Source organism: Monodon monoceros, unplaced genomic scaffold (genome assembly GCF_005190385.1).
Source record: "Monodon monoceros isolate NGI ecotype Baffin Bay Population unplaced genomic scaffold, NGI_Narwhal_1 Super_Scaffold_3, whole genome shotgun sequence".
Classification (NCBI taxonomy): Eukaryota; Metazoa; Chordata; class Mammalia; order Artiodactyla; family Monodontidae; genus Monodon; species Monodon monoceros.
The window spans coordinates 2,229,714-2,257,115 of record NW_021703780.1 but is presented as its reverse complement, the minus strand read 5'-3'; the positions used below and the strand labels follow the sequence as shown (position 1 = coordinate 2,257,115).

The 27,402-nt window shown below is 48.5% G+C and overlaps 1 protein-coding gene across 1 annotated transcript in view; it reads left to right on the top strand.

The window, feature by feature from the left end:
* Positions 1-27,402, top strand: part of GMDS (GDP-mannose 4,6-dehydratase) — a 476,281-nt gene that overhangs the window by 227,810 nt on the left and 221,069 nt on the right. The gene's annotated exons all lie outside the window — the stretch shown is intronic.

Below are 27,402 nucleotides of genomic sequence, written 5' to 3'. Positions count from 1 at the left end.
TGCCGGCATTAGTATGCTTTTAGATATCCGTGGTGATTCTGTGGCCAGACGTGAAGGAGCTTGTTGGTGACATTGTGTTTGTCCCGGAGTCTGCTGGTCCTTGTTTAGGTGCTTACAGATTTCCTGTACTCGGGAGACTATTTCTGTCCTCAGTGATGCCTCTCTGGGAAACCGGATCTGGTTTCCTAAGCAAACAAGCAGTTCACTTGCTAACCCAGAGGTCAGCTTCAGAGCGTTATTATTTTTGTGTGTAACAATTAAAAGTGTTGCATACTTAAACACCTAATTCTGATTTATATTACAGACAAAAAAAATTTCTGATTTAAAATTTTGAACAACGTAACATTTAGATCATTTAAATGTGTTCTTCTAAACTGTAAATACAATGAAGCATTTTATGATAGTCGCCCTTGGATATATTTTAAGAACATTCGTTAAAAATATGTAAGACCATACTTTCAGAAGTAATAAAGTGGGAGAAAGGAGGTGTTAACAAGAGAAGCTGAAACTTCCTTTTGTCTGGCCTATATGGTCTTGCCTTCTTAAAAATATGAGGCAAGTTTTGTAAAAATAAGTGCATTATTTTCTCAAGAATAGCATTTTGGCGTGTAACCTTTGAGCTTCTGCATTTACTTAGAGCCGCACAGAAGGCTCTGTGCGTATCCTTCGTCATCCAAAGTCTTGTTCTTCAGTTTCGGGAACCAAATAGATGAAATTTCATTCTATTTTATTTTATATTTTTGCACTGGGGTACAAAAGAAGTTTGTTATTGGAACTCAGAAATAGATTTTGATAGTGTGAGAAACAGTATATCAAAATGTTAGTAATACTTATTTTTGGTTATGTTTATTTTCTTCTGTATACTTCGGTATTTTCCATATATTGAAATGAGTATGTATAAACTTTTTCAATCAGGGAAAAAGATACATGACATTTTGAAAACAGGCCAGAAAAATTCAACAAAAAGGCATGAGACTGTTACATAAACACATAAGTAACAAGAACACTTTTCGTGAGCTCAGTGGGTCTGCAGGAAGGACCGTGCTGTCATCTCATCCCCAAATGCCGAGGGTGGCACTGCTCCTGGGTGTCGCGCAACCCTGGCACAAAGGGCCCACATTTGTATTTGTTTAACAGGAAAGTATTTCAGAAACACTGTGGCTCAAAGACTTCAAAAAGGTCTTCTCAAATGATGTCATTTTGAAGATTCCTTGCCGAGATGTGTCAGTACAGCAGCCGCACGAGCCAAGATCTCCGGGAGAGTAAGACGTGAGGGTTAAGAGGTTCTGGCTTTTCAGCAAGTGTCACATTTTCAGATTTCACAAACACACATACAAAGTTAAGTCATTCTCGCTGGCGTTCAACACCTGATTTGTTCCATAATACAGGTGGGTTTTGCGTATTAAGGATTCCCTTGGCTCTGACAGTAACACATGTTGATGCTCTAAAAAGCATTTGCTCACTTACGGGTTCTGAAAGAAGTCGACATTTCATGATTTCTAAAAAAGTGTCATCATTAAATAAGAATCCATAGTTCGCTATCTCCATTTTAAGAAATATTACCATCCTTTGCATTTCTAAATATATTAAAATGAGGTTACTTCACAGACTTATGAGTAAAGGTAGGTGTGGCCAAAATTAAAATCAACAAGGCTAAGAATGAAAAATGAGAAGCATTGTTTGTTTAAAACACATCTGCATCCTGGCGCTATAATCAGCTTTAGAGTAAAGAAGCCTTGGCCAGCACAGATCAAACAAGTCATAATAGCATCTCATTTACATACGCTTTAATTATATAATCCCTCTCATTTATATGTAAACATGTTGTATTCGTATATCTTTAGATTAAGTGACTAATACGTTCTTATTTATGGATGAATTTTAATGATGAAGAGTAGAGAGCATTTGCCAGACTGGGTGTAGGTGAACCCAGCTGGGTCAGTGAGCCTAAGTCTTAACAAGGTTTCTTTATTTTTTTGCGGTACGCGGGCCTCTCACTGTTGTGGCCTCTCCCGTTGTGGAGCACAGGCTCCGGACGCTCAGGCTCAGCGGCCGTGGCTCACGGGCCCAGCCGCTCCACGGCATGTGGGATCTTCCCAGACCGGGGCCCGAACCCGTGTCCCCTGCATCGGCAGGCAGACTCTCAACCACTGCGCCACCAGGGAAGCCCTTAGCAAGGTTTTATACATCAATTTATCCATCTGTGAAAAGGACATAATAGCCATCCTGTTAGAAATCAGCATTAATGTGCTATACATCCCTGATGAGAATCTATCTCTTCCTTGTAAACGTTTTTCCAACAACTTATACAAAGCCATTTCCTGTTGCTGATTCAGATTCACTAACTTCTGTTCTTAGTCTTGTTTCCTAGATCAAAATGATTTAAAAATTATTTGAGTGGATAAGAGGTATTTCAACTTGAAATGAAGAATATAAAAACTATATGAAATTACATGGCACTTTAGAATAAACAAGTCATGTGCAGTTACATCTTTTATTTTATTAGAAACATTATTAAAGATGCAGAATTGTTGCATTAATTTTACAGTGAGCAGCCATATACCCACCACCCAGGTGCTGTAATTAACATCTGCAGTTACTGTTGTGTTTTGAGAAAAAAATGACTCTTTAAAAATTGCTGTAGCGCTAATGGCTCGGGGCTATAAATACACAATTTACACAAACACAGGTTTTCAAAAATATGCATTTCTTATGAGATAAGGTCAGTTGACAGTCCAAACTTTTAAAATATCTTCATCTTCTTAAATATTTCTGTGCCCTGACCGCAACCTGTTCTCACGCCTGACTCCCGTCGTGAACTCGTCATGAACTCGGAGCATCAGCTCGTATTCATGAGAGCACGCGGCGCTGTGTGCCACGTCGGGTGAGCTCAGGCAGCCAGTATTGCAGCAGCAGTGCAGCAGCAGTGCACCAGCATTGTGCCAGCAGTGCAGCAGCATTGTAGCAGCATTGCACCAGTATTGCAGCAGCAGTGCACCAGCAGTGCACCAGCATTGTGCCAGCAGTGCACCAGCATTGCAGCAGCATTGCAGCAGCAGTGCACCAGCAGTGCCTGGAACGTTGTTCCTTCAGCACCTCTGTGGACTGTCTATCTCCCATGGCCGTGGTTCTAGCTGCTACAAATGACCCTGCCCAAAGCCAAACCCTCCTGACAAGACAATGCTATACTGCATAAAGGTCAGCAGATTTCTTTACTATAAGACCACCTTCTCAGGACTTAGCATATGTGAGCCTGCACTAGGCCTGCTGGGAGTAGTAGAGGGTTTTCCAAACACATCTTACCTTGCCCCCCTTCTAGTGAAAAGTGGGCATTAACGTCTAGCGGTGCGGAGTTGGGAAATGGTGCCCTGAGCTTAAATAAAATGAACAGTAGCCATTTGGCTAAAGAGGTCCCACTGTGGTTGCACCTTGATAGAATTAGCCAGAAAAGATTGAGAGATAAGTTATTGTTAAGGGCTAGGCCACAAGAGTCCTTAAGCTTTTCCACCTACGGGATGGTCCTTTGCTCTTGGGATACACAGGTAATCAAGAGACCCGAGTCTGAGCTCTTTCCAGGACTCTGCAAAAAGCCATTTAAACATGTCATGAGGTTCTACTGCCCACGGCTGACAGGACAGATGCTCCTGAAGAGAAACCTGGCCTAGAGGCAATCCAGGGACTTTCACATTATTAGGGGAGAAGTTTTGAGATTCATCTGAATTTTAATATATTCCTTTAATTGTTTTCTTTTTGGTCAGGGAGCCCAAATTAGTAATAAAAAGCTACTTTCAGAAATAAAAATAAGAATAATTGCCAAATGTTAGGCACGTATTACATGCCAGAAACTTCATATCCGTCGTCTTCTATAATGTGCACAAGCCTCCAGACAGGGTGAGTCCGTCCTCCTCTTAGAGACGAGGGAGCTGAGGGGACATGATTGCTCAAAGCCGAGGTGACCACGGAGGTGAAGGCCGCCTGGTCCCCGGCCCGGGCCTGATGCCCGAGCCATGCCCCTGACTTAGGCTGAAGTGAGGGCAACAGTGGGATCCGGGTGACTTTCCGTTTCCCAGAGAGACAGAAAGTTACGTTCTGTCCTTTTCTCTTTCTGCCACTTGTGGTCCCAGGGCAGGAGGAGTATCTGGCAGTTCAGAGCCACTGAGCTGGCTGTCGGCTCTCCCTGAACCCCTCCCACTGGCTGGATGCATGCGGCCCAGATGCACAGGGTGTGTTTGGGGAAATGAGCTGGGAACCGCCCACCCTCCCTGTTCCTTGGCCGCCAAGTGAGTTGACCTTCAGGACAGCTTTGGTCTCAGCAGGTGACAGAGACCTGGGGGGAGCAGGGAGCCTCTGGCGGGGACAGGAGCCTGGTGACAGCGCTGGGGAGGTGACTGCTGTGTCTCAGGCCCCCTCTCCTCCTTGTGCAGGCTGCTGCTGGCATTTTGCATCTGGTATTAATTCACACAGATCTGGAAGGAAAGGATGCATTTAAACTTCCTGAGATTCTATTTAAGGGGAAGCTTGCTTGTTGGGACATCTCTTCTTCACACTCAGGAGAGGAGTTTGATTTCCTCTTGGGTCTGCATCTCTAAGAGTCAACGGTACCTGATCCCTTTCTCCAGTCAGACCCCACCCAGCAGATGTGCAGGAAGTCGTAGCTGCCATATTTCCATGGCCAGGTCTTCACGGGTTGGGGATGACACCACAGGAGCGGCCATGCCCCACACCCTATAAACTGCAGGCCCTCTTTACTTCGTTGTGTTAACAAATGAAGCTTCTAGGATGGATATTCCTCAAGTTTTCATCCACAGATAAGTTAGAAACATGGAGGTGGGTACATTGTGAGATCAGATTTTCAGTGTGTTTTAAAAAGGTAGAATTGAGCATCTGACTTTAAATTAGAAAAGTGGTTCTTGGCAAAGGTGTGTGTGTGTGTCTGTGTGGAGAGAGGAAGAAGCGAGTGTAGGGTGGTGGGCTGCCCCCTCAGAGGACACAGCGCCTGGTGTGTAGACGCCACTCACCTTTTCAGGGGCAGCAGTTAGCTGCAATGAGCAGCAGCCTGGCCCCCCCTCCAGGTCACCCCCCTCCCCGATGCTGTGTCAGCATACCCTGCAGGCCACCAAGCAACCACTCGTACCCAAGAAAGTCACGGGTCAGTTCCTGAACATAACCGTGTAAATGGTGGGACTCATTCACTCTTGTCTCAAGTGCCTGGCAGGGGTCCCTCGGCTGCCGTCCCCTCCTCACTGCCTGGCCCTGTCCTTTCTCTGCCCCTCCGCCCTCCCTCCTGTCCCTGCTGGTGCCCGCTTCCTGTCTGCTTCCTCCCACAATGAAAACTGGCTCTTTAATTGTAGTGACAAGACTCCTCATGTGATATGGATGTAATTGCCTCTCAGAAAGCATGACGTCACCTACGCTTAGTGATGATTTGCAGGAGAAGGCAATGCTCTGGGCTCTTGTTTGGAATAGACGTTGTGCAGGAACGAAGTGTTTGACACCTTGACTTGCTAGTTAAATGGCTTCCAAGTAGGATGTTGACTTTGTTCCATGTTCTTGATGCCTTATTGTAAAGAATCTTCAAAAGCCACCATCTCTTGGGACCAGATTTCCAAAGGGTTTTCCCACGTAGCCTTTCGAGTCGTTCTAGAGGCCGTGGTTGTATTTTGCCTGCAATCTCAATATGCCCGAGTGGATGAACCTGGGGGACTGTTGAGTGAAGATCCCCTCTCATTTTAGCAAGGAAGATCGTGGATGGGGCTTCCATGAAACCCAAATTATTCACAAGTGAAGTTTTACAGAAGCAGAATTATCTGAAGGCAAAACTGAGAAACCATCTGTGAAACAGTCTGCGCTGTTGACTGAAGCCTCATTTGGAAATTATTAGTAAAGATCCTAAAGAAAGAGACGAAATTACTCTGCAGTCCCCCGCTATCTGTGAGCTATGTAAAATATTTGAGATCACTTTTGCTGTATTTTCTCATATTCTAAAGAAAATGGTCGAGCTTAAATCATTGTTCATTACTTCCTGCAGAATCTAAGATCTGAAATCTCAGAGAAAATCACTCCTCCACAAACATAGGAAAGGATGTGGTTGGTTATCTTGTGTCTGTCCCTCTCAGCTGCTTGAAGGCACGACGGGATTTTGTTCCTCTTTTAATTGTGCCTCGCAACCTGCCTGGTACAGAACAGATGCCCCATAAATACTTGAAATGAATGGAATCTCCCTATCTGATCAGCTCTTTATAAAATTTATAAAAACGAATTTATAGAAAATATGAGATGTGTTTTATTCCCCTTACTATTAACATATTGTTTCCTATACTTAGCATAAGACATTTTCCACTCTTGAGCAAATGTGAATATGCTCTTACCACATTTAGGTTTTAGTTATGTTGGATTTACTTGATTCCAGCGAAATGTGTTCAAGCAGTTTTCTCTCTTGTTGCATGCTGCCGTGAAGGAACGCTGAGCAGTGCTTAGACGTTCTCATTCTGTGGTAAGTTTCCCGATGATCTCTAGATTCTACTATTATTAGACTTTATTCCTATTTTTATTTTTATTTATTTATTTATTTTTATTCCTGTTTTTCAAAGAAGGATATCTGAGCAGATGGAAAACATAGAAAGAAAGAATGATACATTGGCTCTGACTGACAAGACGAAATTTAGGAATCGCGGAAGTACATTAGTTGACAACAAGGTCAGGCGCCCTTTGTGTGACTGATAGTGTTGACATCTGCCCCCCAGAAGCCTCTTCATCTGTGAGCCCCTCCCTGTGTTTCCTCTCAGCTTTCAAGAGTGTCATCTGAGGCAGGATTCTTCTTGGTAGAGCAAGATTTCCATCACAGATTCTGTTGTTTTGGAAACTTTCTCTCTCCATTCCTTCCCCTCCCCCGACCCCCAGACACACACACACACTCACACACACACACACTCACACATCAGTAGCAGCTCACTTTCTAATGATCCGTCTTTGTTTTTAAGTACATGTAAAAGTTGACTTGAAGATTCGTAGGCAGAGTTTTTTGACAGTAGCTGTGGAAGATCTCTGTGAAGGAAGGAGGATGGTCCTGCAGGATCTTTATGTTCTCCGAGTGCCACGTCCTTTCCTCCCCACGTTCAGAGCACGGATGCAGGTGTCCGGGTCTGCCCTCAGCTGCTGGCTCACCTGTGCGTGGAGTGCGGCAGCCCCGCTGCCGGGTGAGGGTTGCCTGGGCGGAGCCTGGGAGGCAGGTTGCATTCCTGGCAGGTCCACACAGTCCCCACACTCCCCCCGGGCGTGGCAGTGGCACCTCCGTCCTGCTCACCTGCGCAGGGGCAGAGATCAGAATCCCGGGCTTCGTGGTTTCATATGCTTTTTCTTATAGTGCCTCCTTTGGGTCAAGAATTACTTGCTGATTTTCACTGGATCTTAAATTTCAAGTTTGAAAACAAAATACAAAGCGCTTTCACTGGACCTTTTTCTTTTAAAGCTCTGAAGGTTATCCTCTTGTGTTTGTGTAGTGCTTTATCACTTACATCTTTGGATTTGATTCTCCTGACAGATGTCAGCCCATGGTTAGGAGAGCAGGAATTATTATTTGCATTTTTTACAGGAAAAAGGCGGGCTTTGAAGGGAGGTGCCCTGGACTGCAGGCCTGGCCTTCCAACGGCAGGTTCCAGCCGGGCCTCTGACTGTGACCCGCACTGCGTTTCAGGGCTGCTTCTTGGTACATTTAGTCCTTCTTGTGAGATGTGACAGCTATTGTTTTCACTGGCCTCCAGCGTTGACCCTCACCAGGAATTAGGGATAAACCAGCATTTGTGCCGCTGGCTTTAGGGCCTCCCCTGCCCTGTGAGATGGAGCCCAGTTCCAAGGAGCTGGGCTAGGAAGAAGCTGCAATGTCTGGGGACCCAGAGTTAAAGGCTGCGGCTCCACGTTCTGAGCAGAGGCTCCGCTGCAGTGAGTGTTAGTTCAATAGCTGTACAATCATGTAATTTGGAGAAGGTATCAACTCTGTACAGGAAATACAGGTTTAACAGAAATCATTTCATTTGATCCTTATCTTCAAAAAACCTGAAGTGAGAAGTTGGAAGAAAGGACCTAGGTGGCTTGAATTCCACCGCCTGCTGTCAGCGGCGGCTGAAAGCCTCATTGTCGTGAACTGTCTGCCTGAGGCTCTGGGAAACCAAAGCATCAGCGAATGGCTGAGCCAAGTGAGTCACCTGCTGAAATAAGCCCTAACGAGGTCCCGGTGTGGGACCTCGGGAGGCTCCTGGGCTCAGAGAGGCTGCGGAGGCTTAGGTGACATTCCCGTCGGGTCCTTCCTGGCTTGCAGGGCGCTGGCCCTCCCCTCCTTCCCTCCCTCCTCCTCTGGGCCCCGCCCTTCCCCTTCTCTCAGGTGGCGGGAATCTAAACCCCCGCCGAGAGCGTCTCTGATGGGTCACCAGCATCTGGAGCGGGAAGCCCTGGCTCTGCGTCCCAAGGCCTCTTGCAGCAGCGGGAGCCTCCAGGGTCCCGGCCGGCGCTTGACTGCGCTGGGCACGCGTGAACCGCCTTCTCCCGCCAAGAGGTGGCTGCCGGCCTCCCCTCCTTCCTGCAGTAGCTAAAGCCTCCTGATCTGATCGGGAAGGGCTGCCATTTAAGGAAACCATGATAATCACGTGAGCTCGTGTTCAGCAGGTGAAAGGACGGTGTCTGCAGCTCATTTCCCATCTCCGTAGTGGGTTGGAGGAGCGGCCAGCCTGTGTGGGAATAACTGGGAAACCATAATCTGGACGGCCCTTTATTTTTAACCTGCTCTATGTGTCAGCTGTTTTAAAGAAAAGACCTTTCTCTGAATCTGAAATGCTATTCATTCAAATATATGTTTAGCCTTTATTTCCAAGTTTAAGACCTTACTGAGTACTGAATGTATAAACTACTTGACACTTTTTACAAGCTGACTTTCACAGCAGTCTCGTGAGATAGACGCTATTATCCTTCCTCCTCCAAAATAAGCCTTGGAGAGAGAATAGCTCAGTTTGTCTCTGACCAGCACCCGAGGGCTGAGAGCCTGCCTTGTGCCGGCTTGGACGGGCTCCCATGTCGGCTCTGCTGCCGGCCGGCCGCCTCTGAAGCACAGAGACCATCGTCCTTCTCCTTACGGCCAGCAGCAGCGTCTCCACTGTGGAGCCAAGGCTGGTGACCGGAGTGCGGCACTCGAGGTCCTGTCCCGCCTGAGGCTGCCGCGCCTGCGCCCGTCGGGTCGGGGGCTGAACCTCACCTGGCCCCTGCGGGGGCCTTCACCGGGCTGGCTGGGCCGCCTTCACACGCACGCGCACGCACACGCACATGCACGCACCCTCCACGTCTGGCCTCCACGCTCACCCTTGTTTGCAACGCACGGAGCCTTCAGAGCACCTGAAGCAGGGGCACCGGAACGGGATGGACTCAGACCAGAGCAGCCTCGTTGGTCCATCTAGTTCAGAAGCAACTGATGCAGCCCCTTCCTCTGGCAGGTGAAGCCCTTCGTTCCTCAGAGATGTTCACTGACTTCAAACAGTTCAGCCTCAACACGGCTGCAGGCCCCCGTGGTCTTTCCGCTGTGGCTTCCAGCAGATCACGTAGCCAGCGAGAGTGCTGCGTGACGCCTTAGCCATTCACGCGGAGACGGTCCCCCGGGTGCTTCCCTGTCACTTAGGAGCCACACTCAGCCGCAAGTGACGGGGGCCCGCGGGGCCTTCTCTCTCCTCGCGGCCTGGAGTCCACGCTGCGGCCCTCGCGTCTCCTGTGACCCACGGCGGCAGCAGCAGTGGCCACCCCCGTGGCCTGTGCCCTCGCTGGGAAGAAGAGAAGGCCGCGGACTTACGGTGAGCCCTGGCCTGTGGCCGTTCTGCTCTGCAAGGGAAGGGGCTCATAGGGCCAGGTTTTCACTCCCAAAGACTCTCTCTCTGGTCGAAGGTGGGAAGGGATGCTGCAGGGGGTACCTGCCCGCCCCACGTGGTGTCGCAGGGGGCCTGGCTCTGCACTGGCCCTGGGCATGAGGCTCTTGGCCCGCCCGGCCCCTGACCCGCGTCCGGCGCGGTCTCACCCCCTCCCAGGACCTGTGTCCGGTGCCGCCCCACGTGGGCTTCGTGTGGTCGTGACAGTGGTGTAAAGTAGACAGCGAGGGTCGGGGTGCAGAGCGTGTGTATCCTTTTCAGCCTTGGCTTTCCAGGCTCCCGGTTTTGTTTTATGGCAGCTCGTGGGTTCTTAGTCCAACACAGATCGCGTGCGATTGGCTTCTCACCCTGTAGCACTGCCTGTGAAGAGCTGCTGGCAGCTCGCGGCCGTCAGGCGACCGTGCGGATCTCGGCCTGCACCTCCTGTGTCGTTTGCCCTCTCTCGTGCTCCCTGCCACCCCGTGTTGGTGTCGATGGGACACCATGCGGAGCCGTGCTTGTACTCACGTGAATCTCCTGTGAGCTCTCCGTCTTGCCGTACCTGCACTTCTGTGTTCGCCCGTCCCTGCTTTTCCGGATTTTATAGAGAAACGGGGCGTCCCTCAGCGGAACCACCTGGCTGGGGCTCCTGTCCTTGAGCAGCTGCGTGCGCGCTGTAGCCAGCCAGCCCTGCGGTTTCTGAGCGCTGCTGCTACACTGGTGGCCTCAGAACTCAGCTGGGGTGATGGGAAAGTTGCACTAGAGGCTGCTTTCAAGTCTAAAGTTTGCAAGGTGACAAAAGGCATGTTATTGTCATTTTTGACATAGTAGTAGTATTTTTCTCTGTAACTGAAATATAGTCTTTTAAAAAGAATTACACCATTTTGTTCTTTGAGGAGGAAAACTTGCTTCTACAATTTCTTGTAGATAGTGGGCTACCAAGTTTGCCTGCCAGCCACCTGAGGTGACTGTGGATGGAATCGACATGTTTGCAGCAATACAAGTTTTCTTAAATTAGGGTCAGCTAACAATAGTTTTTTTTCCATTGAGATCTCGTTGGCGTATAACATTGCATTAGTTTCAGATGTACAGCGTAAAGATTTGATATTTGTATATCCTGCAAAATGATCACCACGATAAGTCTAGGTAACACCTGTCACCTTGTATAGTTACAATTTTTTTTCTTGTGATGAGAACTTTTAAGCTCTACTCTTAGCAGCTTTCAAGTATGCAACACAGTGCTGTTAACTGTAGTCACCCTGCGGTGCGTCACATCCCCGGAACTGGACGGTTGTACCTTTCGACCCCCTTCTCCCCCTTCGCTCGCCTTTTACTACGACTCCTCCCCCACACCGGCAACCACCAACCTGTGCTCTGTTTTGATGAGCTCCGTTTTCTGCTTGCTGTGTTTCTTAGGTGTCTCTCACAGGACTGAGGTCAGACAGTATTTGTCTTTCTTTGTCTGATTTATTCACTTAGGATAATGCCCTCCAAGTCCATCCACGTCGCTGCAAATGGAAAGATTTCCTTCCTTTTGTGGCTGAAAAATATTCCGTTTTTTGTTCATATCTATATATGAGCTATAGGATATATATTAACCAGTTTTCAAAAAGGATCATATAGCAACAATAATCAAATTAACAATAAATAATAACAGTAAGTTTTATAACTGAAGGAGTCTCTCTACTCAGTTCCTATTTTGTGTGACAGGAGAGAAGGTAAATCTGCTTCTCAAAGGTGATTTCTTTCAGTGCAGGCAGAGATCACCTGGCATCGAACATATTTCCATAGGTGAATGTGCACATGGAGGTGAAATTCTGTATTTTTTGGGTAACATTCCTGTATTTCGAAAATGTTCTGACCAAATGTCCACTTACTTTTCATTTTCTGAAATGCTACTTTTTAACATAACATCATTGTTTCTAGAAACAAATCAAAAGGTTTTGTTCATCCCTCTCTCTGCCCCCCTCCCACCCCTGCCAATAGCACAGTGCAGCTCAGATACACGAGCTGTGGAGGGAGGAACACCCTCAGGGCATCTCTTTCTCTTTCTTTGTAGGTATCCTGTTTATTAATGGGCGGGCACTACTTTCCACAAATTTTACTACACAGATAAATTTAAAGTGCTTAACATAATGCCCAGCAGTAGAAAGGACTCAATTTTCGTTGCTTCTTTTTAGTGATTAGGAGTGATAAACCCTGGAAGAATAGGACTGTGAAATCTCTGATCCTTCCCCTCAGTTTAAACCATGTAGCCTCAGACTTAGGACTTTTTAGGAAGGGTTTGGAGACATTCAAGGAAACTCCGCCCAGGGAGTTCGTTGTTTGTGGTGTTTGCCCCAGACCTCGCTGAGCCTGAATGCGGCCGCTTGAAGGGGCACACAGGTGGAGGGAATGCTCATTTTTAATTTCAAGAGGAGGAGAAAAGTTAAAAATTGAGGCCGATTAAAGTTAATGAGGAACATTTAAATCTTTTAATGGGTCACTTTATGTCGCGCGTCAGAGTGGTTACTGCTGTTACTGTACACGTGCGGCATCGTCCTTTGTCTGCGGTAACTCTGTTCCCTGGAAAATGAGCCAGTGCGACGGGGAAGGCGTGTTCCTCTCCTGACGATGGCTTGTTCTTTTGACGAGCTCCACGGTTTTTTTTTAAATGGCGGAAAGAACAGGCACAAGGAAATGAAAATATAAAGGTTTGGGTTTGGGTTTTTTTTTTTGCCCTTTTCCCTTATTTGACAGACGACTGAATAAAACAATTAGCAGCAGGAGAGAGCATTTCTGTCTCTTTGTGCTTAAAATTTTATTTGGGGATGGGAAACATGCCCCAAACCCAGAGGGTGCACTTAACATGCCAGTTTTCATTTGAGAAGAATTACTTTTCCACGGTCGGTGTTCGGGGATGCAGCCTCACTCCACATACAGTGTTAATGGTCCAAAGACAGGGCAGCTGAACTTTCTGATGGGCTTTCCTTGGGAGACATTAGCATGTCCCTGGAGACGGCTTCCCAGCTCTGGTTAGTCAAATCTGTATGTAGGGAAAGCTTATGACTTTTAGAAACGTTACTCTTGGACGGCCCGTCTATTACCCAGATCAAATATGTGATGTGCACTGCTGTTTTCTCTGTGTTAGACATGAACTGGACTTCACTGTACCCGCCTGCAGAGCCCAGGCTCTGGGAACACGTTGTGCACTGGACCACCTTGAAGGAGGTGCTTCTGTCACTGGGATGAATAAATAAGGCAGAGTATCTTCACACAGGGATCAGTCACCACGACAGTCATAAATGTGGAACAATTCTAGGTACTGGTTCATGTAGTGAGCTTTTTTTTTTTGCGGTACGCGGGCCTCTCACTGCTGTGGCCTCTCCCGTTGCGGAGCACAGGCTCCGGACGCGCAGGCTCAGCGGCCATGGCTCACGGGCCCAGCCGCTCCGCGGCATGTGGGATCTTCCCGGACCGGGGCACGAACCCACGTCCCCCACATCGGCAGGCGGGCTCTCAACCACTGCGCTACCAGGGAAGCCCCTGTAGTGAGCTTTTTTGTGGTAAAATTAATCAGTTGCCCTTTCTTCAGAGTTATCCGTGATTTTTCTTAAAAACACAGTACCAGTTTTTCCATAGCAATTTTTTTAAAGCTAAAACTCAATTATTCTGAGAAATATTCCATCATATTTCGTAGAGGGCAGTAACCTCATGAGCTGTTTTAGTAAAATAAAATAGGTGTGTGTGGAACTTATCTCAAAATGGAGCGTGAAATCTTGTGGGTCTCTCCCTAGCGTTTTCTCGGCCTGTGTGGCCTGACTCAGAAGGGTCGTGTGCTGTCAAGAGCAGCCCCGCCGCCCGGTCTTGCGTCCTCAGCCTTGTGCTGCTACCTCGAACTATGGAGCCTGAAACACTCACTCTATCACTCCACGTCTTGCCTTTCTCATCCTCACGGTGAGGGGCTAGAGCCGTATGCACTGTAAGATTCAGAATCTGAGACTAAGACTCCAGCTTGATAAGCACTTCTTCCATAGAAGTCTAATTACCGTCTAGTGTAAAATTCATATTGTTTTTAATGGTGCACACTGTGAAATCCCTAAATGAAACATAATTTATACAGCCCAATGTCATCTTTTTTTTTTTTTCAATTTTCATGAGTTAGTCTAGACTAATTTAAGCTAACATTTATTTCTTTTTCCATACCAGGGTAAGAGATGATATAGAGCGTGACTCTCCAATAGAAATAATTGGATAATAATAATAATTCAAGCCACACATGCAAGCCATTTAATTTTATATAATTTAAAATTTTCTAGCAGCCACATTTGAGAAAGTAAAAAGAAACAGGTGAGATTAATTTTAATAGTTTACCTAACCCATTATATCCAAAACACCATTTAAGTGTGTTAAAACTACACAATGTTATCAAGACATCTTACACCCTTTATCTTCTTCTGTACTGAGTCTTCACAACCCGGTATATATCTTACACTTTACGGACTGGCCACATTCAGGTCATACCTCGAGCTAACCCTGCCATGGTGAGCGCTGCACCGGGACTCTGTAGATTTGTGGATTTAGAGTCTGCCTTCTCATGCAGAGCTTCATATTTTAAAACCAGCTCTTACGTGTGTGGAATCCTGAAGAAGGGCATCCATGAGAAAAGAAAACCTGGGTGCTCGTATAAGGCCGTCGTTTGGGATGAGCAGTTTGTACTTTTTCTCTGTAGTAATCGTGTGACTTGACAGTCGGTGGCCTGTCCTTGTCCCACTGAGGAGCAGATGGGGCCACGGCCAGGCTGTCCCTGCTGCAAGAGGGGGCAGGCACAGGATTCTCTTCCCAGTCTTTTCCCAGCACCGGCAAGGCCACAAGTGCATGACTTCAACCTCCTTGGGGGCAGCAGCCACACAAGAATGGCCGTGACACCAAGGGCGCCAGTAACAAGGAAGGCAGCTCAAGCCTTAGAGCAGGTCCTTTCGCAATCCAGAGAATCCCGGAGTTTTTTACCTAAAGGACCTTAGAAAGGATGTAGTTGTTGACACAGGATTAACTGTAAGAAAGGAGCATATATCTTTGGGTCTTTGATTTAGGCCAGACAGATTCACTGTGACTCTGTTCTTTCAGACAGGTAATTCAGAGGGAGGAGGAATCCCAGTTGTCAGGTGGAATTCTGGGCTAACTTACTTTACTTTACAAGTGCTTTAACTTCACAGTAAGGATCCATTTAACGTTGGAGAACGTTTTAGCTGCACCTTTCTGTATGGTTTTGAGGGCTGCCAAACTTTGCTAGTTACAAGCTCCAAACGTCTGTTTAAAAGGAACGTCATAAGCTCATGGTGTGCTCTCTTTGTTCTTAGGGGCAGCAGTACACATAAATTAAACACTTGTAACTTTGCTGGTGTGACTAACATCCTAGGTTTTCAGTGAGTCCATGTCATTCTTTCCATTTACACAACATCTTTTTTGGTAAGGATCTCAAACCATTTTTTGGAAGAAGTTGGTATCGTTTTCCTAATTACAGAGATGTGGATGTTTTAACTCCCCTGGGGCGTAAAGGGTCAGCCAGGAGTCTGGGGGCAAATCTGGGATTTTAACCCAAGACTCCTGATTCTGGGATTTCCGCTCTCAATTTTAGTTATTTAAAAATATGAAGAGACAGGACACTGCAGCTCATTCCAGTGCACGCCCAGCCATGTGTGAGCAAATAGCCACCGCAAAGCCCACCTTCTCCGTGGCCCTCCTGCAGCCTCAGAACTGAGGGGCAGACACCTCATGCTTTGCCAGGTGCTTATGGGAGCGTCAGAGCGGTGACCCGGAGCAGCGGGTCAGGAAGCAGGAGACGCGGCTGAACAGAAGGTTCCCCTTCCAGGACCCTTGCTGCTTTCTGGGTAGTTGTGTCAGCTGGGTGATGATATCAGAATGACACAGTCTTTATTGAAGTTGATGTCATAACTCAAATTACGTGTATCTCACAGAAAACTTTTCATTCCAATAAATATTTTTTACCAAAAGAAAATCAGAACAAAACTGGTCAACTCATCAACTACTTGGCAAAGAGAAACCTTAGATGAAACTTGTAAGTGAAAAATATAAGAAAAGGAATGTATAAAAAACGGTATTGTCCTTTTATTGATGGGTGGTGTCTCTAATATACAGGCATACAACATATTATTTATAACTCCATGTTGATTTAAAATTTTGTTTGTTTTTGTAAGTGTACACCCCCCCCCCCGAGGCCACTCTGGCTCACGGGGGAGGGTGGCTTTCACGTTCCGTCCTGTGACTGCCCTGCTTTGTACACGAGAGCAAGTCGTGGACATTTGCTCTGTGAGATGACTGGCCTGTTCATCTGGGAAAGTAAAAGACTCCACGTCCTGTAAGAAAAGTGTTCTCCTGGTTTAGTTAAAAGCCCCCTTTAAGGTAGACCATTCCTAGGAGAGTTTGTTTTACTTCCCTTATTTCACTACTATATGGCCCAAAGTATGTATTCAGTCTTTGATTTCTTTCTTTTTAAGTTTAGTTTATTGAAGTATAGTTGATTTACAATGTTGTGTTAATTTCTGCTGTACAGCAAAGTGACTCAGTTACACATATATATATATATTCTTTTTCATATTCTTTTCTGTTATGGTTTATCACAGGATATCGAATATGGTTCCCTGTGCTATACAGTAGGACCTTGTTGTTTATCCACGGTTTTTGGTTTCTTAAAACTTTTAAAAGTTTTTAGAAAGTTCTGTCTATTCATAGGTCACAATATATCGCTTTTGCGAGATTTGTTTCTTTGTTAAATTCTCCTAAAATTCAGCTTTGGAAAACTGGTATGTGGGACCGTGTGGCCCTTGGCTTGCCATCTCCCCACACCCCCCAATCATATGGAGCTTTAGGTCGTCTGGGTGCTTGCGGGGGGCAGTTAAAGTTAATGCAGTTGCGTGCAGCATCTTCCCCAGAAGCCCACGGTCAAACCTGAGAGAAACCACGTGCACACCAGGAGATGCTGCTGGGTGGGCTCGTGGCCCAGACCCGCGGATGGAGCAACCCAGCCTCATCTTCCTGCTCACAAGTGACAGGGGCAGGGATGGCTCCTGACAGCTTTTCTGTGCATCCAAGCCCCCATGTCTGGTTCAGGCCGAGGGTCGCTGCGCCCCGCCCTGCCTGCTCCCCCAGGTGTGGCCGCAGTGAGTGTGCGTGAGCCCCACCTCAGGTGCTTGCCGGTCCCCGCCCGCGTGGGGCTGGGCACACGGGTGACGAGTGACAGGGGCCTTGTGGCCACACTTCCGGGAGCCTTGGACCCCCGGAGGCCACGGGCCTGCTGAGATTAGGAGGCAGCAGCCGGAGGGCCGAGTCCCCTGCTCCCCAGCACTGGTGGGGGGGGGGTAGGGGGCAGGAGCCCTGGGATGTGCACACCCAGGATGTGTATACCCGGGTCATGTACACCCGGGTCGTGCACATCTGGGACGTGTATACCCAGGTTGTGTACACCCGGGACGTGTATACCCGGGTCACGTACACCCAGGACGTGTACACCCGGGTCATGCGCATCTGGGACGTGTATACCCAGGTCATATACACCCGGGTTGTGCACACCTGGGATGTGTATACCCAGAATGTGTACACCTGGGACGTGTATACCCAGAATGTCTACACCTGGGACGTGTATACCTGGGTCGTGTACACCCCGGTCATGTGCACCTGGGACGTGTATACCCAGGTCGTGTACACCCAGGTTGTGCACACCTGGGACGTGTGTACCTGGGACATGTACACCCAGGATGTGTATACCCATGTCATGTACAGCCAGGACATGTACACCGGCTCATGCCCACCTGGGACGTGTGCACCTGGGACGTGTATACCCGGGTCATGTACACCCGGGTCATGTACACCCAGGACATGTACACCTGGGATGTGCTCACGCGGGTGGTGTACACCCGGGACGTGTATACCTGGGGTGTGTATAGCCAGGACTTGTGCACCCGGGTTGTGTACACCCGGGATACGCGCATCCCCGGCGGCTGCAGCTTGTGGGCCTGGAGGATGTGCAGCATTGCTCAGCTGGACTCCACAATCCTCAGCTTCCTCAGAATCTCCGAGAAACTAGAATGTCACAGAGATGTGAAGGCTTAGATTCCAAGAGCAGTGAACAGGTGTATTCAGATAACTTTGACTTTAGATTTCTTTTTTAAAGTCGTAAAAATTAGAATAGGCTTCAATGACAAAACAAAGGCATCTCTGGCTGTTTAACTGACAGCAGTTTGGGTTCTGGTTTGGCCTAAATCGTACCTAGGACTCTGAGGGATTCGCGGACTTCCCAGCGCCCGGGCACCTAGAGGACCCTCCTCCCACGCGTGCTGCTCGCCGCACAGCGCTGTCCGTCAGCTTCACCCCGAGTCCAGCCCCAGCGCTGTGGCCGTGCGCACCCATTGTTGCAGTGTCAGTCACCAGGGGTTCTGAGTGAAGAGCGCTGTGTCTCCGGGAGCAGCATCTCCAGGCGCGCGGTGGGGACAAGGCGATGCGTGCTTTCCATGCCCGGTGAGGGTGGCGGAGGCGCATGCGCAGACGCAGGGTTCCCGCTCCTGCCCTCGGGCGCCCAGACACCCCGGCGGGCCCTTCCCACCACTCACACCCAGAGCCGTGTGCCGGTGCTGTGGGCAGGTGAGCAGGTGAGCTCCTGTCCTCCTGCGTCCCGTGTCCGGCAGCGCCGCACCTGCGTCTTCACCACCGGGAGGCCCAAGTAAGACGTGGGGAGAGCTGGACTGCAGCCCTGCAGAATAAGCGTCTCATCCCTGTTTGGCCGATGAAGCAACGGTGCGCAGTTTGGCCAAGCAACTTGCCCGGGGAGTGTGGAGACGCCGCCCCGGACGCTGAGGGCAGGACACGTGCGGGCCTGCTAACCTCTCGTGCCCTTGTCCCCTTTCCTCTGCTTCCAACCCGGTTTCCTACTGTCATCCTTCTCGGGGAGCGTAGATTTGCCTCTGATGGGTTTCTGACACTTTCCTTTGTTAGCTGCCCGTTCCCTGTGACATGGGCCAGGACGAGCTCCGGGGCTGTCACCCTCCAGGGAGGGAGCAGAGCCCCCAGCAGTCAGAGGCTCCGCCCGGGGCCGTGGCTGGCATCTGCACACCCTTATTTGGCAGTTGGGTCACCGTCCTGGTGTGTGGGCCGTGCCCACAGCAGAGTGTCGAGGCCTCAGCCGGGAGAGGACTTCCCAGGACAGATACAAATTTATTCGTTCAAATTGCTGACTCCTTTGTCTTTGTTTCACCAGATGACTACGCCTTCTTTGACTTACTCTGTCTGCCTGAAAACAGTCAGCGTGGGGAATCCGCCCTTCCCCATCAGCCAAAACGGACCAGGGGTGTCATCCCGGGGCTTCTCCTGCAGGTGGGAGCGAGGGAGGGCCAGGCCGGCTGGCTCCCCAGCCAAGGCAGCCCACGGGGAGTCCCCCTCTTCCCAGAGATAAGGCCTGGGCTCCCTGCACTGCCGCCAGCAGCCAGCTGTTTCAGGAGCCCTTTTCTTTCATCCAAGATTGTTTCGTTTTGTACAACTTCACGTTATTTGAATCTTAGATTTTTTGAAAATGGCTTTCTCAGAGGCTGCTCTCTTCTGCACCGTCTGTCCTGCGGCCCTCGGGAGTCTGGAGGTCCTGTCCTCATGCCACGTGTTCTGCACTCAACAGCGCTTTTCTGTCCTGAGCTTGCCCTCCTCCCCAAAGCTGAAATAAATCAAAGTTGGTGGAGACTCAGTCGCAATAAATCAAGGCCTGTCCAGAACTGGAGCCTGCCCAGTCAAAATGTCATAGCTTGGCTTTCACTGAGGATTAATTAAAGGCCTGATATAAAGCCCAGATGTGCTTCAGGAGAGCAGTGAGCTGCCTGGTGGCTGCGTCTCCCCAGGTTTCTGCCCACCCAAGAACACGCTGGAGGAGGACGGGAAAGGCATCCGAGGTTGGGAGGGCACGGAGGGGGGAGGTGCCCATCAGCACATCTGAGTGGACTTTATCTGGTTTGGAGGAAACAGAACAAGCTTTCCAACAAGGAGCACATTCTCTCCGTGTCAGGCTCTGTGTGTACAGGCTTTAAATGGAAGGGAAATGCAATAGCTCAGAAGCTGTATTTTAATTGAGGAAGACAAAAGAAAATGGAACGAGTAAAGGTGCTTTCAGTGTTAAAAAAAAAAATTGTAGTGACATCAGTGCCTGGTTCGCACTGCCCTTGTAAATGTTTTAGACCAAAGAAACTGTGGGATAAGCACGTCCGAGATGTTTGTGCTCACAGAGAGCTGGACTTGCCGGAAGGGGCTTTTGGGTTAGAAGTTGCTCCCAGCCCTCCCTTCGTTCCTGCACAACTCCATGGAACCGTACAGAAAAGGGTGCTAGATTAAATCCCCACTGAGCAAATCTGCATGAGAGGGAACGTGTGGCATGAACCAGTTCTCCATGTGTACAAACAAAATACTGCATTGGAAACAGAAAACAAGGAGTAGCTTGTAAGGTAAAACCATGCATCGTGGCCATGTTTTTGTATGACTTTAAACTTAACATTAACCACTGTAGAAAATTTGATTCTGAAGTTGGAAAAAAAGACGCCATCAAAAACTAATAATAATTAACTTTCTTTCCTGTGGTAATGTGTTCGCTTTCCTTACTGAATATCTGAAAATAAGTTATTTAGAAACTTCATAAACAAAACAGTGAATCTCCCGATGGCTGTACAGTCTATAATAAATACTTTCATAGGAAGAAATGAGGCTCTTTGTGATGAGGAGACCTTGCTGTTTTTATAGCATATCTTTATGTTAACATTAAGTTTTTATCAATGGAAAGTTCAGCTTTTCCCAGAATGCTGGATTTTCTCACATTGCCCTATTGATGTTTACTTTCTGGACTGAACACCTTGTTTCCTATGAACTTAAATAATGAAATGGCATATATGTTAAACAAATTCCAGAGAAACGTTGTGATTTCAACTGAAATGATCTGCGTGTTTTTATATCTGTTATTTGACCCAGGTATTTAAATATACAACCGTATCCAATTGTAAAGATATTTTTTAATCTAATGAATTTTTAATAGACACATTATAAGTGGTCATATATGGCTTCTTAGTATTTTTATTCTATAATCTGATTATTGTGGCTGAAGTAGCAATTTAAATAGACTTTTTTAAAGCATACCTGTGCAATTTCTCAGAAATAACAATTTCAACTATTTTCCCGATGATCAAGCCCTGAATTTCTGTTGAGATTATTGGGGACTGGTAGGTCACTTGGGGTTATTATGTCTCTAGCTGCATGATACTTGGTTTTCTAAGGCTTTCCTCAAGGACCCTTGGCTTATTTTAGTCCATTATCTGGGAAAAAATAGTTTACTGCAAACTTACATTTCCATTGGTCCAGATAATTGACATTTCCGGAAGGACTGCCATTTCTGCTTTCTTGCTTATTAGTCCGTGAGTAACTTTCATGTTTACCATTGCTTCTGGTCCTGCGTGTAAATTTCACTAGCTCTGCGCAAGGTTGAAAGGCCCCAGTCAGTGCCTCTAGAGTGAAAACTGGGTTTTAAGAGTCAGGAAATTTGGAGAAATAAACCTTCCCTTTTGGCCATCTTAAATACTCTCACATCCTCAACACTCAGCATGCAGACTGATTGCAGCTTCTGGAACTCTGAGTCACTTGGCAATTGTATACGACATAGCGCGTGACATCGTAAAGGAGCCTCCCTCCAGATCTTCCAGTCCATAGGCTGTTCTTTTATGTTTCAATTTGGAGTATTTTCACCTTTGTATAAAACTGTATGTACCCTTTTACCTTTGGGCGGTAGTCTTCCTACCCACAGTAGGGCCTTCTCCCTGTCTAACCCTTTTACCTTTGGGCGGTAGTCTTCCTGCCCACAGTAGGCCTTCTCCCCTGTCTAACCCTTTTACCTTTGGGCGGTAGTCTTCCTGCCCACAGTAGGCCTTCTCCCGTCTAAGCCTCTGTGGCAGTGATTTGTCACTTATTTGTTTGTGTGTCTGTCCATCTAGGCAGATTCGAATTCCTGGAGGGTGAGAATGGTGTGTTTCCTTTGGTTTCTGCAGTGTCTAAGTGATAAGCACGTGATATGTGGTGATGATGGAATAGAAGGGGGCGGGCATGTGTCTTTTCAGGGACACTTAATATGTGGTTGCCACACATACCAGAGGCCACAGCACATTTCTTGACAGCCCTTCAAAAACTTACTATCTGAAAATGCCCCACCCTGAGGGGAAGAGCACAGATTCTCCTGGTACACAAAGTATTTGGGGAAGATGCAGCAACGCTTTCTGTTTGGATGACTTAGTTTTTGGAAACAGTAATCTATGATCTTCAACTGATCTGAAAGAGTTACTGCAATTCCCCAAAATAGGTAGCCTGGCTCCTAGAATAATCTCGTATTTTTCCTTCTGTATTTCTAATTGTATTGAGGCAAACAGCTAATGTAACAAACCCTGTGTAGTTTTGAGAGGTGGGAGCATGTGCACCGTTACAGTCACACCACCAGTGCCAGCAAGGACATCTCATTACCGAGCCCAAGTATTAACACTATTAAAATTCAGAATAGATGCACTAAGAACTTGCTGTGGTCAAAAATCAGAATTCTGTTCCACAGTGTACCTTATTTAACACAGGCCGTCTGCAGCCCAGGTGCTGCAGCCCAGGTGCTGGGCAGTGGGTGGGCTCCAGGCCTGCCCGCCCCCTGGGCCTGGGGCCAGAGCTGGGAGCCGAGGCCCAGGGGCCTCCAGCTCACCTGGAAACTGTGTCGGCTCCCAGGGCCTGCTTGCCCTCGGCCGCGCTCTGATTTTGATTCCTTGCTAGTTAACTGTGTTGGGGAAATGGCCAAGGAAGGAAGAAAAAGCCACAGCATGGCCCGTCTCCCCCGGATAGGAGGAGTGCGTTATTAGTACAGCAGCTTGGCGTGAGCGAGTTGTCTGAGACGCTCTGGGAGTGATGGCAACCAGAAGCACTGTTTGCAAGTTAGGCAGCCTCTGTTTTCAATGTATAACATTTCAGACTCGAAGGTTCACTTAGAAATTGTCTGCTTTGATTAGACGTGGAAATGAAAACCAGAAGAAGTCAGCGACGTATCCTGTGTCCTCCGGCCAGAGCTGTTAGCCCCCTTGGCTACGGTTTTGTCTTTCCACTGTTGTCCCATATTGTCACGTTATTTTAAAGCTTGGTAGAAGGTGATCAGAAAACTTCATGATTAGTTTCTGAAAGCACATTTACCCATGTGCTTATGCACGTGTCCTTTCTATCTGTGTACACTACTTCAGCATAAACTATCTGTAAGTCTCTGAACCCGCTTAGCAGCGTGGGTTCCTCCCGAACGTATTTTTAACGACAGTAATGCTTAGCTCTTAAATTCAAGGGCCTAGTTATAAAAAGGTGGGCGGGGGGTCTCTGCTGTGTCGCGTCTAAGGCGGCCGGCAGTGTTGCTTGTAAAGCCACGTGTGGTGCAGGCATCGCCTGGCTCGGGTGAGCGGGTACCCACCGCATCTGCTTGGGAACCGCCTGCCCGGGGGTGGGGGTCCCCCTCTCCCGCAGCCCCCCGTTCCGTGTGGAAAGCAAGTGGCTCACACCTTAAACGTTAGCCCAGACGGTGTGGGAGCCTGTGGCATCCCGTCGCAGGTGACGGTGTTCTCTTTGGCCAGCGTCTTTGCTGCCAGAGCCCCGCCAGTGTGTCTTCTATTAAGATGACGTCATGTTTACAAAACAGTCTGAGCTGACGTTCTTCCGCAGCCTTAGGAGGTTGTTCTTCGGCTTTTTTGAAACTTAATATTTTTTTACAGTAAACTTAGTAAAACTTCTGCTTTTTTCCATCATTTCCTGGAATGGCCCAAGGGGTTTTCCTCTTGCTTCCTTGCAGCCTTCGTACTGGGCTTTCTTAGTGAAGGTCTTCTCTCTCCGGCGGAGCCAGTTCTATACAGACCTCTCAGGTCACCTTTTACCCCTCTTTGCCGCATGGAGAATTGCAGCCACTGCTCCCTTTCTCTCTCTCCACATAACCCTGATTCACGGGAACCATGGTTTTAAATTTCCTCTTAGTGACGAAGTTAGATATTGTTAAGTATACTAGTTCGTAAATATTAGATCAAAGCATTCAGAAAAGCAGTAGCACCGGTAACATTTGAATCTGACACTGTATGTGTTCTTTCCGGTAGACGTCTCACCAGCTCCACAGGCTGGATGGATGGGGCGGGGGGCAAAGGAAGCCTCCTGGTTTCTTCCCCGACCTCCGCTTCAGTCTTCTCAGCAGAGACCAGCATGGATGAAGGTTGTGATAGCTGACAAGGCACCTTGACGGCCATCATCTCCGTCTGTCCCTTCCTTCGTGGCGTCTGTCTCGGTTGCGGTCCGCCTGCTGCGTGATCTGTGCTCATCTTCCTCCTGCTCTGTGCTCTGAGGCCCCGCTCACTCCTAAACCCCCGGCCCCGACCTACCTCCTGGCCCATCACGGGCAGCGTGAGTTATTCAGAGGGCGGCTGGCGCGATGCGACGCTTCCGACATCCTCACCTTCCACGCGGCTCCACGAGGCTGCCCCCATCCCCGGTCTGAGAACCCGTTTGCAGGCTGCCTTGTGTCCTATTCTTCATCTACCTTGAGTAGGGGGCGCCGTCTTTCTTCCAGGCTTGTGAGTGATTGTCACTGGCCCCTCGAACCTGGCGTGGCACCAGCGCGTGTTTACGCCTGGTCCACGTTTACTGAAGGAACAGACAAGCCAGCACCCTCCGGATGAGGAGGGAGGACACTGTTGTTCTGCCCCATGCACAGGGCAGGGAGCTGGGCCTCAGAGTGGACGGGCAGGTGGGGGCAGGGTGGCCGGCCCGGGCCCCAGCTTCGCGCCCCATCCCTCCAGCCCAGCTCCTGGGGTGCGGCCCGCCTCCTGGCTGCTCTCTGGACCAGGCCCTTCCCAGATGTGTAGTGAAAAAGAGAGAATGGGGCCCACAGAGGACAAAGGCCTGCTGATGTGCGAACTGCCTGTCCATCTCAACGGGGCATACCCCGTGTACTTAACTGACCTAACGTGGTCAGATTCTAAACGAACTTCAACTGAGGGACGAAGGGTACATTCACGCCCTTGACCTGCGTGTGTGTTGTCACTGAGAGTAAAATGCAGCTTCTGGTTATGGTATCGTTCCGGATCCCCAGAGCTCCCAGGCTGGCATGCTGCTCCAGGCTGTCCTCGAGGAGCACCTGACCTTGGGACCCGCAGGGGTCTGGGGCCCGGCAGGGGGTCCCACGTGCAGCGGCCCCAGGAGGTGGAGGGCAGCCGCTCTGCTCTGCTTGGGTGAGGCCGTTGTGCCCACTTCCCCATCCGCCCGTCTCAAGGATGCCTTCTCCCTCAGGGCTCCTGGGGGCCCTGCTCCCTAGCTGCTGTGAACCCGCGTGACCAGTAAGCATCACAGACGGGGGAGAGCCGGGAGAGGGGCTCCCAGGGAGGAAAGAGCCCCTGCTCATGTCCCGCACCTGCTCACCTGCCGCTGCTGCTCGAGCCCTGGGCAGCGGCCGTCTGCTGCCTCCTTCCCTCCCTGACGCTGACCGTGGCTGAGCCCCTTGGGGAGGGAGGTGATGGTGTCCGCACAGTGACTGAACTGGGTCGTTTCTAAACCATCTCGCGCCTTGAATTTTTTTGAAACATGAGTAGTTTAATTCAGAAGGTTTCTTTCCTCTCGAAGTCTTCTTGTGCCTGGAAGCAAGAGGGCAGGCTGCGAGGCTCTCCTCGTGGGGCAGGGCTGGCTGTGGGCCCCAAGCAGGAAGGGAGACAGAGGGCCCCCGCCTGGCTAGGGTCCGCCCCGCACACAGTGTCAGATATGCTCAGGTATGAAGGGGTTGCCTTCTGGAGAAAGGCTGTCTGGGACTCCCTGAGCATTAGATGGAGAACAGCTGTCCTGCCCGTGGTCCCCGTCCAGCTCTGGTAGCAGTGACCTTGGGCCCCACGAGTTCGCCAGCCCTTTTTCATCAAGAAGCTGGAGGTTGGCACTTGACAGCACTGTCTATTCACATTTGAATGAAAACTTCAAAAAAAATCTTTCCTTTTAGGCTATGTGAATTATTTGTATACACTTAAAACTGTGTCTTGGGTGAGAGTGAAGAAAAATCACAGCAACATAATTTATAAAAATTAGGACATCGAAAGCATCGGGAGTTGAAGTTCATTTCACAGAAGGACACCCCACAGGGTGCTTTGAAATCGTGAGCTCTCCCAGTGCAGTAAAAGCATAAAGCAATACCTTTTTGATTTATACACATTTTGCAAGCACACATCCTTTGCCTCGTATGATGTGTCAGAATTTCACGAAATTGAGAGCACCCCATTCTGATGTAAAAACATCTAATTGCCTAAGAAAAGAAAGCATCATGGCATAGGAATTGCTTGGCAGTGGGGTAGTTGGCAGAAGCCATCCCTCTTCAGAAAGGAGGGGCTCACTGCCCTGAGGAGACTCCAGCGGACCTGCCACAGACACTCACTTGTGCACACCACACCAGCCCCCGTGCTGCAGGCTTCGCGCCCTGTGGATGGTGGTGGCTGCAGCCCTGCTCCTGGAGCAGTGCGGATACTCTCTGCTTCTTTGCTGGCGCTGGGGCGTTAAAGCTGGAGCTGGAACTCAGGTGACCTCCTGAACCCTTGTCTCCTGCAGTCATGCCATCTACTAGCAATCTGCCTTTTGTTTAGTTTTTCGTAACATGTGCCGTTTTTGTCCCGCAGAAAAAAATGCAGCTAAATTCTCACTCTACAATCACATGATGGGGAAGGCAGCCTCATTCTAGCAACCTTAAGGCACCTCCCAATGAATTCCTGAAAATTTACATTTCTGTAATGCTCATCAGAAGATAAGCATTAAAGATGCAAAATTGGGACCATAAAGGAGGTTTGCTTATATATAATTTTTTTTAGATGAGTGATTTTGATAAGTCGCACTAGTTAAAAATTAAAAGTCCCCACATACATAGTCACTTCCTTTATAAAAAGTCATTTAATCACTAATACAGGTACATGGTACATGATTCAAGCAGCTTTCCATCTATGTTGGAGTGTTTAGAAATTGTTTTTTTCTAAGATTTCCACTTTTAATGCTGATACTGGTTTTATTTTATTTTTTTTTAACAAGTAGAGCACATTCCCTCATCGTATTCTGAGTACAGTCCCCCTTTGAGCCTGGATAGGCTGTGATTCTCGACGTGGATCAGGAAGGCTGAAGTCAAGTGCATTCAAGTCAGATGCTGTTTTCAGGTGAATGTATTACACGTAATGCCTACAATTTTTGTGAACATTCTAAGCATAAAGCAGGCAAGTCGAAGAGAAAGATTCTTCGCTAATCACCTTTCTTCTGTACGTGCTTTTCTCAAAAAGTCAACTACTGTCAACACTTTGCATGTTAATGTTAATTCCTTCCTTTAAGGTATACTAGATACGGCATAAATATTTTGTCTAGAGCCAAAAACCCCATCCATGCTAAGTAACAGACTTCTCAAAAAGGCAAAGCAACGCAGTGACTGGAGAGACAGCTCCTCTTTCCAGAG